The sequence below is a fragment of the Sycon ciliatum genome, chromosome 5 (assembly GCF_964019385.1).
Source record: "Sycon ciliatum chromosome 5, ocSycCili1.1, whole genome shotgun sequence".
Taxonomy (NCBI): Eukaryota; Metazoa; Porifera; class Calcarea; order Leucosolenida; family Sycettidae; genus Sycon; species Sycon ciliatum.
In genome coordinates this window covers 31,878,164-31,890,774 of record NC_088647.1, presented here as the reverse complement: position 1 = coordinate 31,890,774, position 12,611 = coordinate 31,878,164, and the positions used below count along the sequence as shown (strand labels likewise).

Sequence of the window (12,611 nt, the reverse complement as noted above, 5' to 3'; positions counted from 1 at the left end):
AGGAACACATCGATCCTTGTTGTAAAGAATATTAAGTATAAATCTATGGTTGAAACCTACTTCCCCAAGCGTTCTCTGTTAAGTATAAATCTATGGTTGAACCCGACTTCCCCAAGCGTTCTCTGAGGGGACCGAGGTCTACTCTATCAGTTCATGTATTCTGTGAAGTGACATGACCATTCGTGGGGACCTTGCTCATAACTGCAAAAGTCCTCGTCTGATTTTTCCGCATCAATTGAACGTTATACATGGGCATGTAGTGAAAGCCACATGCAAAAGGCTGTTCCATGGCACTCATCTGCCACCAAGCTCTGGGTTCATTGGCTGAAAATATTCTTCGGCACAGTAAAGTCGTGCGCCCAAGAACGTGGAAGCCTACAGAACATCCAACCTGGAATACTAAGAACACCACAGCCCAAAATTAAGAATTGCGGTGTAGGTTTGTGCTGTTGTCAAACACCGGGATTGTTATGTTGCACATGTATCTGAGCTTTACCACTACATACACGTCTGTCTTTACACAATTACCAATCTGCAGACAGCATGCTGTTTCGTCCTTTAGTTACTAATGGACTCATCAATGCAGCACAGAGAAAATGAGGCAGGTGAATGTCCTAGGCTAGAGAGCATCAAATACAGGTATAGAATCATGCCTTGCAGATCTCGTTACGGCCCCTTCGATGCATGTCTGAACATTAGATGGCTGTGTAGCTTCAGTTATCTCAGAATATGTACTATTTATCCAGCAGCAACAACGTTGGTCACACAACTATTCACTATAATGAGTATGCGTTGGAACACTTTACCCCGAGTCATACTATAGCAGTGTATGCCATGCATGGGTTTACCTCACACACTGAATTTCATAATTTGACATCCAAATCACAGAAGAGTGGTGTTCCAAACTTTACGTAATTGCACTCCATGTCCTGCGAGCTACAGTAGAATACTTCAATAGAAAATTTCTTATAGCACGTTCTTAGAAACAAATCGTATAGGTTCGAGGCTGTCAACCCAGATATTTGTGATTTCACAGCCATAGATGTTACCAGTCAGGTCACTGTATACAGTAGGTATGCAGAAGAAAATACTAGTAACTCTTTGTGGAAGAGCTGTGCCAAAATGTGTACAGTACAGTAAATTAATAAAAAATGAGAAAAGCAGTGACAAGGCTGTGCATGATGTAGATCTACTCGTACCAGTAAGTACAGTGCACCAGTGAAATTGTTGGTGTAGTACCGGTATACTACTATAATTATGGCATGGCCCATGCCACTACAATCTATTTGCAGTGGGCCGCAGTAGGCCAGTGCAACAGAAAGCATTTCAGAAGCTGTGTGCAATGTTAACATCTATGACATACAAGTAAACTGCCATATAGCACAATCGATTACTCTCAGCCCACATAAGTACAATGTAGGCCAATCAGTAGTATAGATACATAGAGCACACTCTACATCATACATAGTCGGCACCAAATCTATGTTGTCGATGTACTTTGCAATGATGACATGATGGCAAGCGTGCTTGATTCATCATAATATTGCCTTGTACTTGGTTGGAAGTTAGTTGTAAGTTCAGTGGTCGAGGTAAGCAGAGCTGCTCCAGCTTTCAGAATCCTGCATGAAAAAGGCAGAAAGCAAATGTAGGTATAATAGTAGCAAGCTGATGTAAAGAGCCTGTCTTTCAATGCAATAATTCTATCCACTGCATGGACAGACCTGGTGCTTCATTCACCTCTGTTTCTTGCTTTCTCAGAAAACCTACTTCCTCCTTCAGCCATCTAGCTCATGATATACATTAATTTTTCTTTATGCCTTTTCAGCCGTGGTCGACTTTCGCCCCTCCTGTTTGATTGGCAATTGCAGTCAACCTGGGGAATACTGACCCTCGATTGTGAATGAGAAAAGTGTCGCTATTCGCATTGTTGTTACTCGTGAGGTTGGAAGTATGCAATCAAATGTTCACTAGATCTGAAGATTGTGTCGTTATTTGCGAGTTGTTTTGTAAACCCGAGGTAGATTATTCACAAGGTTGATTGTACATGCTATGGGATGTACAATAACTAACCAAACAATAATGGTGTAACAATGATTTGAGTCCATATCCAATTGGATGAACCTAGAGTGCATGATCCATTCCAGAAAGGCGACTTCAGTGAGTCTTGAATTGTCAGCAGCATCATACTTCCATCGAGCTTTTTTTCTTTTTCGAAACGACCCTCTCTTTTCAATTCGAACGAAGGTCAACATACGATTATGGCAGGCATGCACGCACTGATCTTCACTGTATACATGTGCATGTATACTGTACTGTAGTCTGTGCAGTCAACTAACTGTTAGTCGTGTTCCACTTGGCTTACGGTAAGTATCACTACAAGTGCATAGTAGCCCCCCCCCCCCACCCCGGGGAGTGCGCGTGAACGGCAACTGTGAACTGGTAAAAGAATTATTCGACACCTTCGTTCGTTTCGATGGAGAAGGTTCATCTGGCAAATTGAGGCCTTCGTTTCACTCCTAGCCCCAGGAGCGAAATTTTCACTCCTTGGCTGCCTGTTTGAGCCGTCCTTGTGGAAGGGTTGATTTATGCATGCCCGCATATACATGTAGACCTTATTCAATAAACGTCACAATCACGTGAACCAGGGTCCCGGGAACCAGGGAGCGGCAAGAGACCTGCACTCAGTGCACAGTGGACTCGGCGTGGGAACATAGGAGTAGAAAAATACCGGTATTTTACTACTCCCTTGTACGAACTGGGCCTTTCTTGCCACTCGTTTCACGTACGCGTGCCCCAGCTTACAACAAATCCCTGGAGGCGAGTCCAAAAATCACGTTATCGAATAAGGTCTATAGAAACACAGATCACGTAGAACTACCCCATCCGGGGTCACAACTCACAACGTTTTGGGTACTTAGGTCTCATGTTGTCTCCCCAGGTGCTATGAATCCCTGATGCACATGTATCTACATATACAATGTAATCGTAACTCTACCAATATTGCGGACGATGACCCTCCCCCCCCCCCCCGGCAAACAGAAAGTCGCTATGTCCTGGCCGAGTTTATCTTTTAATTAAATGGTTTTCTCGGTTGGGATTTCATACCTGACAACCATCCCGATTTGGCCGGGACCGTCCCGATATCGAGGGCGGTAATAGGCACCCAAAAGTGCACTAGTTCCATGCCTCACCGCGAGCTTCTTTTGTATACATTTTCATGCCTAGGTATGTCATTGGATCTCAGGTTTGCAAAGGTTGGCAGGTATGGGATTTGTAGAGTGACCAGTTTTGACTATTGCCACCTGCTGTGCAGAAGTGTCATTCCTACATCCTGGCTGCAAACGTACCCCCCCCCCCCCCACACACACCACCACCAACAATGTTCGATCCTATTTAAAGGACCTCACTCTATATGAAAGTGTAGCAGAGGCACTGCCAAAGTATAAAAAACAGCAATTGAAATGCAAGCTGCATTGTGCATGCATGGAGGGCATGGGGAAGAGACTGAGAGGGTGAAAGTGAAGGAAATTTGTTCCGAAATCAAGAGAATCCGAGGAACCCTTGCTGCATTCTTCAGTTCGATAACGTCAGTGGGTGAATCTCAGATGTGTTGTGTGCCCAGACATACAAGTACAGCACTAACCTGAGCATGAGAGCTGCTTGTCATCATCGTGGTCAGGAAAACGAAAGGACGAACGAGGAAGATTGCTGACCATGCATGACGAACAACTGCATATCTAGACGACAGACGGCTTGCCAGAATCAGTCTGGTGTATCTTCAGGAATCTTCTTTCCTAATCGCATTCAGCAGTCAGCTTCGAGGTCAAGAACGCGATGATATTTTCAGAAGGAATAATTTTCAAAAATTTTAAATTTTGGAGAAGAAGCTTCCTTTCTAAAAAAAAAGCGTTCCTTGCTTTCACGCAAGGAGGTGCCTTGCCGGACATGTCGTCGACAGCACAGTGTCGGCAGATCCACGTTTGTAGGCTGCAGACCCGGCAGACGTTTTGATCATCCCGGCCTGGTGGTGAGATTTTGGACCCGGGAGTACTAAAAAGCTGCTCGCATCCCAGGGTGCTCAGTTTCGCTCTACCCGCGCGAGTAGGGGTCCAGGTAACGGGCTCTCTTTCGCGGCCTGCCGAGCATAATATACCTCACAACTGTACTACCTGTACAAAACTCAAGCGCCAGTGGTCAAGCGCCAGTGCCAGGCAGTGGTCAAGTACGACCAGTGCTAGTGCATTACTCAAACTGTCAAAGGCAGTTACGGCTACGAGTACGAGTATACATGACAGGCCTTGTTTGATGTTCCAGTTTTGCCAGTGTCATGCTGCGGAGTTGCAACAAAAATGAATCTCGCGAGCTCGCCGCCTTTGAAAAATAATTGAAAATCGCAGCGCTAGCGAAGATACCGCGTACCGGTATGACTAATAATTATACCTCACTCCATATACACTTAAAGACTTTTAAAGTACATGTACTTACAGTCTTTTAATCTTTTTAATCTTTATTTCAGGATTACCCAAAGGGTAACTTAGGCATGCTCTCCCTTAGTGGTGTATCTCCATATACACCGCTAAGGGCCCGGTCACACATGCACTGGGATTCGCTTCGGCGACGAGGTTCGGCGGCAGTGAGCCTGGTGTCGCTCCAGCGAAACCACGTGTGTGTGGTCACACATACAAACAGGGCACAACTCCTACTTTGGCGGAAAATGAGACTGTGGTGCATACGGTACGGAGAATAGACGAGGTCAATGACTATTATAGCAATAAAAACTGCTTTATGGCAGTTTTCTAAAAAAAAGTTATTGTGTTCTAGTCCATGGGCCCCGTCTAAAAAGTAAGAAATTAACGAAATGTGATAGCCGAAAATTAAAATTTCACACAAAACCTCACAATAATCACACACAGGATGAAAAGCGAGAAGACCTTTTCCTCTCTGGGTCCTCTTTCCTATTCATGCATGTTGGCGCAGTAAAAGTCACCCGTGAAGTGTCAGACTAAACAAGTGTTGAAAGCAGTATTTTTTTAAAACTAAGATCCTCAAGTGCTGTGATTATTGTGAGGTTTTGTGTGAAATTTTAATTTTCGGCTATCACATTTCGTTAATTTCTTACTTTTTAGACGGGGCCCATGGACTAGAACACAATAACTTTTTTTTAGAAAACTGCCATAAAGCAGTTTTTATTGCTATAATTTCTTTTGTTTTTTTTAGCTAAGGATATTATCAAGAGTCCATAAACAAAATGTTTATGCACTCTTGATATTATGATAATAATTATGTCACCAATGGAATGCCCTAAATAATGGCCTAGCGCCTCTACATGTACATGTGCATCATATCAAATTCAATACCGTATTATACGCATTAATGTGCAAGCATTTTCTTGCAGAAAATGGCACTAGTCTTGCATATTCATGTTCTTCTGCAGGGAATCATATGGGTAGTGGCGGTACGCGGTGATACTTTTTTTTATACGCAGGTCATTCTGGGTATGTTGCTGTTTCAGAATTTCATGACTCTATCATAAGATTGTCTTGACTTTCAGGAAATTCAGATTTCCATAGGTCTGTGGGAAACACCCTAGTAAAATAAATATAATAATAATAATAATAACACCCTAAATTACATTTACTTGAGAATTGTAACCAGGTGCGTGCCGCAGATGTTTTTCTTGATTCTGTGTTTATGGTAGTCATGGGTTGTCGTGATAAGGTCATCCTGCATCTTATTGTACTGAAATCGTAATCCTGTTGATGTCGATAAAACTTTTGGAAGTACATGTAGTTCAATGACTTCAAAGTGTTACAAGTCCACGATTGTCTAAAACAACACAGCAAAGTAGGAACAATAAACATGTATTAATATGTAAACAAATACATTGTTGAGTCTGACACCTCGTTCCAACAACTACACTGATCCTGAGGATATTGTAAGGGGCAAGGATATATAGTTGGAGGTATTGAGAGATAAACAAGGCACTCCATAATAATAAAATGTTACATGTCTTTGGTGAGTATGAATGATATCCAGTCAAACCTCTTTAGGACGAACATCAAGGGACCGATGGTATTAATTTTGTTCTGTGAGTTTGTTTTAACCCTATTTTATAACCAGTGAATACAATTATTTCTCCAATAGAGACACGAATATATTTATTCTACAGCGAAAGATTCTAAGTCAGACCAAACCATTGATTCGTCTTGTGTGAAACAAATGAGTCACTGAACCTTTCTTTAGGAACATGACGGCAATTGAAACAACAACAGAGAAAATACGATACATGTACAGCACATTCTTGCAGGTACTACAAACAGATTGCCGATCGTAATTCTTGCTCTGCCGGCACGCAACTTTATTTGGGGCAGTGCAATCCCGGCGCGACTCACAAATCAAACAGCCCAGACTCGAGTAAACAAATCCAATCGTACGAGATTTTCAAGAGACGAGACTGCACCCATTGGCTTGTTTCGTATGAAGCAAACAAGTCACTGAATGCATGAACCTCTCCATATTAAAATTAAATGGAGATTTAAATGGAGATTTTCCCTGATATGCGAATTTATTTTGCATACTCGGCCAATGCTTCCCCCCCCCCCCCAGATTGGGAAATGCCAACGATGCTATGCCACTGCAAAATTCAGATTCTACCCTATGATCGGAGCACGGAATGCCGGAAGCAATCATGACCAGTGCCTTACTTGTAACGTACCAATGTACAATTAACATGAGTATTTCGACAACACATCTAAGCCTCAGCAGCAACATACAACATACATGTAAGCCTTACCGTCAAGAAGGTGAACTCGCGTTCTTCGCACACTGTTGGCAAGGGCAAAGAGATACGAATGGATCTAAATCCGAATAAAATCAGCACACGTTTCCGTAAATGAAAGGGTGAGCATAAGCAAATGAATCGAAGGAAACTGGTCAACTCAGAGATCACCTGTCATTGAGTATTCCGTAAAAGGAATACAGCAGAAAAGCTAAATTTAGAAAACAGTTCCTGTCAGCTTTTCCATTATTTATTGTATTCCACCTAAAATCCACCTAAAATCAGCACACTTTTCGTAAATGAAAGAGTCAACACAAGCAAATGAATCAAAGGAACTGGTCGACTCACCTGAGTAATATTCCGTGAAAGGAGGTCTCAGCAGAGCCAAAGCGAAATAAGCCAGGAGACGAAATATCCGAAACAGCTCATGCAAGAAGCAGTTCCAAAGAAGAAAGTTCCTCGCGCATGCACATCCGAAAACGGACTGCACTGCAACACAATGTCTGCCGTGCACGTGCACAGCACGCGGCTACCACGCGTTGGTAGATTAATACCGAGCACCTTACGTAGAATATTACGTAGCCTAAGTGAAATACCGAGCACCTTACGTAGAAACTTACGTAGCATAGCGATGTCGTTTTTTCTGCCATGTGAACACAATAATAGAAAAGCTGACAGGATCGCTTTTCTAAATCTTGCACGCATTTTTGTTGCATGGACATCATACGCATACAAATTTCTCGTAGCAAGGCCATATACAGTAGACCGTGGTGTTTTCCGCTGAAGCGAATCCGCAGAAGCGACAGTCTCGCTTCGAAAATTTTGGAGGAAGCGGATTGGAGTTTCCGCTGAAGCGGAAGTTCCGCTTTTCGCCGTTGCCATGCCATTTTTCGCTCCTGCGACCTCGCTTCAGCGTATACGCTACTTTCGAGTGCATGTGTGACCGGGCCCTAAGGGCCCGGTCACACATGCACTGGGATTCGCTTCGGCGACGAGGTTCGGCGGCAGCGAGCCTGGTGTCGCTCCAGCGAAACCATGTGTGTATGGTCACACATACAAACAGGGCACAACTCCTACTTTGGCGGAAAATGAGACTGTGGTGCATACGGTAGGGAGTATAGACGAGGTCATGACGTCAATGACTATCTTGCACGCATTTTTGTTGCAGGGACATCATACGCATACACATTTCTCGTAGCAAGTCCATATCCAGCAGACCGTGGTGTTTTCCGCTGAAGCGAATCCGCAGAAGCGACAGTCTCGCTTCGAAAAATTTGGAGGAAGCGGATTGGAGTTTCCGCTGAAGCGGAAGTTCCGCTTTTCGCCGTTGCCATGCCATTTTTCGCTCCTGCGACCTCGCTTCAGCGTATACGCTACTTTCGAGTGCATGTGTGACCGGGCCCTAAGCCGCTAAGGTAAATTAGCAGTAGTTGTCGGCGATGAACAAGCCATTAGGAGGTCACACACGGTGAATATGGAGAGGTATAAATATATTATAACAAAGGGACCTCGGGGGACTTCGGTCTTTTACTCGGTCTATATATCCTGTATAGACCTCCTAACCGGTCTATAATCTATACATATACACTCGGTTCCTTGTTATAATAGTATCACTCCCTTGGTATTGACTCACATAGATTTTTGCCATACCTAAGCAGTCAAATATTCCTGCATATTTCACTCCTTAGGGCTACATTGTATATTGACTGCTTATTTGACTGCCTAGGGGTTGCGCAGTTGAACGGTGCCTAGTGCAGCATTGTCACTGCATGAGTAGGTGATGGTGCAACGGTTGTGCAATCATAAAACCGGGATTCATGAGGTTATCGTTCTGGAATTTGAAATACGGACTGTTTGTCGTGGTAAATCTAATATTGACTTCGTACTTGGTCAGTATAGTATAGGAATTTTATTATTAAACTCAATCTCGTAGCATGTGCACGCAGGAAATAAAAACCTCGTAAAAGACCTCGGCTTCGCCTCGGTCTTTTACTCGGCTTTTATTTCATATTGACCTCGTACTCTGTCAATATTAGATACCTATTCTTTACTCATGCTATCGGCCCTGGGGCACACCTACCCAGCCTGGCCATCCGCCGCACTGTTGCCTCGCTTGCCTGCCTGTACAAGCTGCACTACTTGCCTGGTCCTCCGCAGCTGCTCTCTGTGTTGCCACCGCGCCACATCATCTCTACCAACCCCAGAACTCGCAGCGAGCACGGTGCTGTCAGTGGCCATGACCACCAGCTCCAACACCAGCTGCCTGCATCTGCCCCGCTGGCACTGAAGCGCTCGTTCCCACACTGCAGCATCAGCGATTGGAACTCCCTCCCTGCAGCTCTCCTATCCCAGCCTCCCCACAGCAAGAGAATGCAATCATTCAAAACGAATGTTTACCGCCATCTTCGCAGCACAAACTGGCTCTGGGCAGTCGATTCCCTATGAATAGTATGACGCTAAGACAGTTTCTCCCCCACAATCGCTCGTGTTAAGCCTTGGGTTTTTGCATCTTTCTCACCTGTACAGCTCTATCTTCTTCTTTTTTCATTGTTTTTGGTGCGTGTTTTTGGCCGTGACGCCGAGACCTCAGGTCGGCAGAGTCATCAATGCCCCACCATCACTGCTGCGTCTCGGTGCAGCGCCTGCTCATTAGTTGTCACATTTGTCCTAGTCTCCGTACCATTGTCTTTCCTTATTCTTTTCGAGCTGGTTATGTGAACGTAGTAAAAAAAAAAAAAAAAAAAAAAAAAAAACTTATAACAAGGAACCGAGTGTATAGTCTGAGCAAGAGTACATGGGGGGTTATGTAGTCTTGGTCTGAGATATCATATCAAGAGTCCATAAACACAGATGGAGAGCCGAGGTTTAATTATACAATTATGTTATTTCTCAATCTGCGGACAGCACGCTGTTTCGTTCTTTGTGAACTCATCAGCGCAGCACAGAGGAAATGAGGCCGAACCTGATAGCAATGGAAATAAAAATTTCCAATCAGGCCCGAACGTACCTTGCCAGAGTGCTCAAACTGACAAGTCATTTAGCTCTGCGTAATGCAAACAGCAAAGGCACTACCCCACATGAGAGTGCTCAACTACTACAAGAGCAGGAGCGAAAATACTCAATCTGCGGACAGCATGCTGTTTCGTTCTTTGTGAACTCATCAGCGCAGCACAGAGGAAATGAGGCCGAACCTGATTATTATGTTATTTCTATAACTTAGAACCTTCCAAGTTGGAAGGCTGTTGGAGTGCGTATCCAAGATGTGCTAGAGCTGTTAGCCAGTTAGTTGTAGAACGTCAGTACCGTCGGTCAGTGTCGTGCAATTTTATCCCATGAGCTGATTGTTTAGTAACTGGTAGTGTTAGTGGACATTATAGCGTAACTTGTAGTTCCTTGGTCTTTCTCTTTTGTATACTAGTAAGTCCATAAACAGTTTTTGTTTATGCACTCTTGATAATAATGTATCTAATATTGACTGAGTACGTATGGATTATCCCATGAGTAGGTCTACGAGGGGTATACCGCCGAATATTTTCACGAGTGAATTAGCACGAGGTAAAATAATAAGGGACACGGTATATACACAGAGTACGAACGGTGTAATCCATTTATCCCATGTACTGTCCCAAAGCACTGTACAAGCGCACTGGCTCCAAGCCACTCAGCAGAATCATCCAGTCTGCTAGGTGGAGACTGCTTGGCCACATGCTCCGACTAGACACCTCATCCCCGGTCCAGCAGGCTATGTCAGCATACTTTCAGCCAGGAAGCTCAGGGTTCCGAGGCCGCCCGAGAACAACCCTCCCGCGATCCATCAACAACGACCTGAAAAATTCCAGATCCACAAACTCCCTCACATCACACGAGGATCTAGTTGCACTGAGGCAGCTCGCCCAGGATTGTCGAAAGTGGAAGGAACTAATGTGTGCTGTGTGTAATGGCTGAAGTTATACAATTACACTAGATACCTTTAACAATAATAACGGATACAATTGTAGCGGGCCGCAGTCTCTCTCTCTCTGAGGCAAATGCAGACGGGTCTCAGTGAACACACTGCTTTAAAATTATTACTGAACTAAACGGAAGACTACATTGTAAACATTAACTCTGACTCTAACTCTAAAACTGACATAAAGAAGGTTCTAACTGGTATCTCTAACTGGCCTTTCTAACTGGCCTTTCTAACTGTAGTTTCTAACTGGCGTATAGAGCATTGTGAACAGCAGCTTTTATAGGCAGACAGCATACGTGCTGCAACAGCAATGGTCACGGCAAAGGCTCAGCAGAGAGAAGAAGAAAGGTCAAAGTATGTTGTGTGGGCTACAGTCATTGCACAAGGAGTGCCATTTGATTCTATGCAGAAGAAGGAGCTGAATAGCAGTGTGGGCAATGGGCGTAAGAGAGGTGGTTGAAAGTGCAGCAAAAGTTCTAGACTAATATTTCTAAGGTCAATATGAAACATTGAACGCAGTGAGACTAGTTACTATCCATGTCATGGATCTGCAAGCACGGTACAGAGTTGCAAGTGCGGGGTACGGGTGCGGTGTAACACGCGTGACCAATACATTGAAAGACACGCTGCAGCTGTGTAAGTTACTAGCGTGCCAACGCTACACAATTACACTAGATACTCTAGATACTAGATACTCTAACAATTTTATCAAACATTATAATAATTACCACATCAAATGCTATCCAGAATCGGCAATATGCTGGCCCTGGCCTGGAGATCTGCAACTATAATCAGCTTCTACTTTGCAACATTAACGGATGGGGCTGTTAAGTGTGACGTCACGGCTCCTTCGATACGCATAGCAACGGAGAGCACTGGGGACAAACAAAAGTCGCGTCCTCTGGATGGAATCAGATGTCAAGGGCAACAGCATCTAAATGACTGGAGAGACAGCAGTTTTTCTTTGCTTTTTCTTCAAGCGATCGTTGTCGCTCTTTACTCTTTGTTCTTTCCTCTACAAAACTCCTGTAGTCGTCGAGTGTCTTCATTATGGCTGTGAAATTGGCTGCCCACAGTAAAAATCCGTGTTTGAGAGTGCTTTGAAGATGTTTCGCGTCCTGATGGATCAAAGTATGAGCGCTCCTTGTGGATTCGATTATATATACATGTAGGTGAGCAAGAAATCAGTGTCTTCTTTCTGTCTCTGCCCTCACGCTGGCACAATATCAGCCTCTACATCCATGACAGCTCGCACCTCCCGTAAACTGCATGACTTAGATAATATATTTTCGCCCTCCGTGGTGATTGAAGACCCATGGAAGAATTTATTATGTTCAGAATGATGTCCTAAGAATATAAAATAAAATAATTCTAGGGAATTGTCATAGGGTATTTTTGGAAGGATGGAGACAGAGAGAGAGAGCACTGTTTGAAGTGTTTGTCTCACTGTAATTACTCCAGATTATTGAATGTTGTATGATCTACTCTATATTTTCCGCAATGGTTTTTCCTGATTTGCGGGATCTCTTCTTTTGCTGTTTGCGTGTTTACAGGAAGTGGCTGTCTGGTGTAACTGCACCAGATCCTGCGGAAATTAAGTCAGATGCAGAGGCAGGGTCGTCCAGTGATGCAACACTGCCGTTCTGTGTGCAACGTTCCCGCTAATACCCCCAGCGAAAACACAAAAAAGACAAACACGTGAAAAGACTACAGTATTGACCGTTTTGCTAATAAATGCATGACTGCTCCGACAGTCGATAATCGAAACACAGAGCACCAGCATGATTTTTCATATTGGGAACCACACAACAGCTCAGTTCTCAAGCCCAAAAATTGATGAATACAAATACAGAGCGACGCAACAAGAGATCATCCGGCAAC

At 44.0% G+C, this 12,611-nt stretch overlaps 1 long non-coding RNA gene across 1 annotated transcript; it reads right to left on the bottom strand.

Annotated features, from left to right (window-relative positions):
- Positions 1-1,057: 1,057 nt before the first annotated feature.
- On the bottom strand, positions 1,058-4,138 carry LOC135818350 (uncharacterized). The gene is made up of 2 exons (XR_010553670.1): positions 3,644-4,138; positions 1,058-1,619 (listed from the first exon to the last, which is right to left on the bottom strand). It is a non-coding gene; the product is annotated as an uncharacterized LOC135818350 (long non-coding RNA).
- Positions 4,139-12,611: the final 8,473 nt, after the last annotated feature.